This window comes from Cygnus olor, chromosome 2, assembly GCF_009769625.2.
Source record: "Cygnus olor isolate bCygOlo1 chromosome 2, bCygOlo1.pri.v2, whole genome shotgun sequence".
Classification (NCBI taxonomy): Eukaryota; Metazoa; Chordata; class Aves; order Anseriformes; family Anatidae; genus Cygnus; species Cygnus olor.
This window is the reverse complement of record NC_049170.1, coordinates 42,430,134-42,435,115: the sequence shown is the minus strand read 5'-3', so window position 1 is coordinate 42,435,115 and position 4,982 is coordinate 42,430,134. Positions and strand designations below refer to the sequence as shown.

Sequence of the window (4,982 nt, the reverse complement as noted above, 5' to 3'; positions counted from 1 at the left end):
TTTGATTATCATACTGAAAATCCTACTGCATTTCCTCTGACCCACTTGCACTGCATCCTAATTGTACTGCAGAAAAAACTAATGCATACGTGAAACAGGTAAGAAAAAAGACAGATAAATGTCACTTAAAATGCTTAGTTAGCTTGCTTCCATACTCATTAAGCCAGTGAAAAAACTCATACGAAACTCCAATGTTCCTCCCCCTGCCCCCAATTCCTTCACAATCCCAAATCTATTTCTCTAAAAGCTGTAATGTAAGTTTTAAATTGCCATATTTGGAATGGAAATTCTCTTTCAGAACAGTGCTTCCTTCATGAAAACGAGCACAGTGTTTACCACCACATTAGTTCGGGACAGAGCTCTTCCCATTTAATTTCTCTTCTCATTCACATGCATATTTGCCTCCTGGCAACATCAAACAAAAGTAAAAATATGACTTCTAAGAACCTTTTCAAGTCAGTTGTAAAACTGCATGAAGCTTCAAATAGACAGCTCTTTCTAGCCTACTTTGATGCTTAGAACACTTTTGATGGATGTATTTTAGCTACTTTAGCTAAGAAAATCTAGGGAAAGCCTCTTAACACAAATGGGGGCAATTTTTATTTTAAACCCCCAAATAAGGAAGGGACAAAGTAGAAACATGAAAATAATATTTCACCTAAGTTCAAACACAAAATATTTATTCTTAATGTGGAGAACAATTTAGCATTTCAAACCCCGTCGGTATTACAAGGGCAACAAAAGAAATTTAGCTCAGCAGAACTCAGTCAAAGTTTTACCATTGACTTTTCAGCAACAGCAAGCACTGCTTAAGCTATGGATGACAAAAAAAGTTTGAATTTGGTTGTTTTATATTTTTCCCCTTTTTAAATGACTTTCTCCTAACAGAAATTAATTCTTTACCTGCTAGCACACACACACACATATATCTATATATATTTACAGGGATTCACTAGTCGAACTAACACAGCTTCCAACGCAGCAGCATTAGAACTAAGCAAGCGACACTTCAGCTGAGAGATCCTCTGAGGAGCTTGCTATTGCAGCCAGTAAACTTCTAGAAAGACTTACTGAGCATAGAGAAGAGAGGAAAAAAACAGCCAGCAGACACTAAGTTTCTACCTGCCACCACTCCTTCCTTCACCCTTGTTTAGGGTGAAGGAAAAGGGAGGTTTATGCCAGCGAGCCCAGAAACCCCAAGACCGGAGAAGGCCAGAGCGAGCTGCCAGGAGCTCAGGGGTGAACCGAAGCGCAGGTGGTACCTGAGGTATTTAAGCAGCACCCATTGCTTTGAGAAAAATTCGTATCGCCAGCTCTCCTCTGTTGAGTGGAGCCCTGATGGAGACGATCCTGTCAGCCAGCGACTAATCGAGCCGAGCTGCCGCTGGCCAAGCTGCTGCTCAGTGTGGCCTGGCCTGGTGCGCCCAGCGCCATTGCTCACCAAATGGTCACCCGGGGCTGTTAGGGCAGGGTGTGAGGGGAAAGGGAGCAGTTGTCCCACTGCCAGCCCCGAGCTTGATGGCTTTTTAGCTTCCAGATAGGGCTGAAGGGTCAAAGAGCTGTTAGAAACAGGACTCTCATCTCTTTTGAAACTAATTGTATGCTACTTTCTCAAATGCTTTTTCTAAACCTCTGGAAATGACCCTCCCAGTTCTCTTCCTACTATGATAGCAGTAACATGACTAACATGTACAGCAAGTTTCAGGAGAAAGATGCACTTTTTTTTTTTCCAGAAGTGCCTGTATAGTGTTGATTCCTGTCATGCTTTGATAAAAGCATCACCTGTGTCTGCCCCTCTTGCAGTGCTGCATTTCTGTTTTTTTTTCTTTCCAGTCCTGTCTTCCTTTAGGGGTTGAAAATGCCTCAGTTAACTGTGGGAAATGTACAACCTGTTATATTTTTCTGACATCAAATCTTTCCTTCATATACTTCTCAAAGAGGCTCTGTAGCAACAGCCACAATAGCACCAACAAACTGCAGCTGCCTGAGACAGCAACAGGGTGCAGATTTAGCTTCCTGCCTGCTCTGCTGTCTCCAAGAGCTGCTTGGACTTCTCACGCCTAATAAAGGCCTTGGTTTTGTTACAGATTTGTAAAGAATAGACTGGAAATCAAGCAATGAGGTGAGTATTTTTTTTTATTTATTTTTTACCTTTTTCTATCTCTATAAGTAGCTGTGACTCTAAATAAAGCCATAATGGTTGAAGTACTGATGTTGCTTACCACACCTTATGGGTGTAGAGTTAGGTAGGTTCCCATCTAAGTTTTTGCAAGGTAGACTCTGCAGACAGGACAATTCTGCACTTTTGCTCGTCCAGTGTTTGAAAGATTAATGGTGTGGTCTCCTGTTTTGCATCAGTTTGTGTATATGCTATTTCTCTCTGAAGGACTTGAGTTCATTTGCTATGAGTTTCTACCTTGAGTAACCTGAGGATACTTGATGAGTTGATGGAACTTAATATTGTAGAAATAGCTGCAAGATGATGACTGTTTCAAGAAAAAGTACACAGTAATTTTGAAAACTATTTAGTACTTCCTATTCAATTATATATCCTGAAAAAGATTGAGTGACTTCTGTAGAGGAATTTATACTTAATATCCATAAACCAGTAACTAAAACTCAGCAAATGGTCTTTAACTACAGTTAAGAGAAATACATGGCAAGGATTTTAATTGCATATATTAGCTTTCTTCCATGTTATTATTATAATGCATCTTTCTGTCCTATTTTGGTGATACAGAAGGATTGCAAAGACAGTAAAAAGGCTTCATAAAGCATTACCTTTGTGAAGAATGTGTTTTATGATCTTTGTGCTGCTTCTGAATGATGTCAAGTACAGAAAAAGATCTGAGGAGAGCGGCTAAGAATTACTTTTATATCTGCAAGGATTTGCACTGAATGAGGAGCAAGTAAAAGTCACATTTATTTTGCAGGCTAAGATAATCTCAATCAATAGATGCAGAGTTTAAAACAACTATTGCATCTGCAAAAGTGAATCTAAACGTGTTTTTATAGCATACTGATTTTTACATCGTTTTCTTTTTTTTCTTTTTTCTTATAATGGATATAAATAATAAACATTTAGTATCATTCTAATTGTAAATTGTTTAAATCACATACAGTAGTAATAGTCAAGAGAATTTGACAGTTCAGGGAGTAAGCTGTTCCAGGCAAAGATTTCCAGTCCATCAGAGTTGCAATTATTCAGTTCTATTCTGTGGCCTTAACATATCTGAATCTTGTATCTTCTATTTAAAATTTTCTAGAAGAAAATCAGACGTGAGTTGATTTAATATAGCTTGTACTAAACTATATTTTATCACTGATCAATGTTTTTCCATGATAAAATTATTTTTTTCTTCCTTGTGACAAAACAATGTCTTTCTGTAAATATGAAAAAGCAGCTGTGGACTCAGTTTCTGTGAGGGATATACTGTTCTTCTGACTTATCAAACTGGAATGTAGGCAGTACTGAAAAAGTATTAGTCTTGATTAAAAATGCAGCTTTTGACATTGGATGCTCTGGCCCACAACCTTGGGGCCATTTCTTGTGTTGAATTACTTGCAAGAGTTTCAGAAGATTTGGGAACTGGATTTGGTGTTTGCTTTAAAAGTCAAGTATTACAATTCTTCAGTGTTATGCTTGCACCTGACAATGCATCTGACTGTACGTGCTTATCATGTGCTAGAATTAGGATTTCAAAGAAGTACAGAGAAGTGTCTTGCTAATTAAATAATGTTTGGTAGATTGCAATATCTAGGCCAAACAGTCTAAAAAGAGATGGGTAGCAACATGGTGTTTTAAGAAGAATCTATCTGAAGGTGCATTTCTTTCTTTGATTCTGCAGTTGTTCTGTGGAATCATTGTATCCCCATGTGCTGCCGAGCTATTTGTTTTTACACTTTATAATTAGTTTTTTAATCCATAACCTGTTCTAGTACTGGGTTGATACTAAATCAGTTTTTCCTCTCTTCAGAAAATGTTATCTCTGTATAGAAAAGCCAACCTGATGCTATTAACTGTTGTTCACCTAAGTATTTATTCCCATAATACACAATATTCTTCTGTCTGAAATGTTAAAATCTGACAGTAATTCTAACTTCCCTGTTTTTAAGCTGTTATAGGTTTGTGCAACTGAGTTTTATCAATACTGGCCAGTGGTTGGGTGTGGTCTATTTTTTTTTCCAGCATATATGATCCCATGTATTTAAAAAAAAAAAAAAAAAAAGATTAAATACATGGATAAAAATGTACATCATACTTAATGTATTAATGCTATTTGTAAAAATAGTGGACATAGTTCGTAGCCCAGATCCTTTCGTTCTGCATTTCATAATGGCACCATTTCAAATCAATGATAATAGAAGTGACAGAACAGAGGTTTATTATATAAGGACATGATTGGTTATGAACATGGTTCAATCTATGCTATAATAATTATTAGGAAGAGGTTGACTTGGAAATAGTAGTCCTGGACGTTAGGACACTGTTTTTGGTAGTAAGGGTTTTAAATACACTGGAGAACAGAGCACTTGGCTCATAAAAAGCAAAGGTTACTTAAACTAAACTTCTGGTGAAAACAATTGTGCTAGTGTGCTGAAGACTTCAGCTGTTTTGAGGCCTATGAACATGACTAATGGAGATCTTATGTTTGTTTTCCTGTCAGGAGGAACCTCGTGGCAGCTCTGTGTTTCCCCTCAACACCGTGGATCCAGGCTGGTTGAATCGGCTCGTCAGGATCCCTACAACAGAGCTCCCGGGGCGTGCTTCAGGCTTATTGTTGCATCGCTTTGAACTTGACCGAGGGAAAAAAAAATTAAAAAGTGGTTTTGTAAGAGGGTGGGGTGACAGCTGGCCTTCCCGGCGTGCTCCATGTGGGGCCGCCCCGCTTCGCATGCCGGGACTTGTAGTCCCTGCCGGCCGCCTCTCCCCTTCCGGGGGCGGCCGTTCGGTGCCCTGCCGGCGGGGCGGGGCCGGGACT

The 4,982-nt window shown here is 38.9% G+C and overlaps 1 long non-coding RNA gene across 1 annotated transcript; it reads left to right on the top strand.

Annotated features, from left to right (window-relative positions):
* Window positions 1-948: 948 nt before the first annotated feature.
* On the top strand, window positions 949-4,807 carry LOC121065706. The gene is made up of 2 exons (XR_005817269.1): window positions 949-2,122; window positions 4,668-4,807. It is a non-coding gene; the product is annotated as an uncharacterized LOC121065706 (long non-coding RNA).
* Window positions 4,808-4,982: the final 175 nt, after the last annotated feature.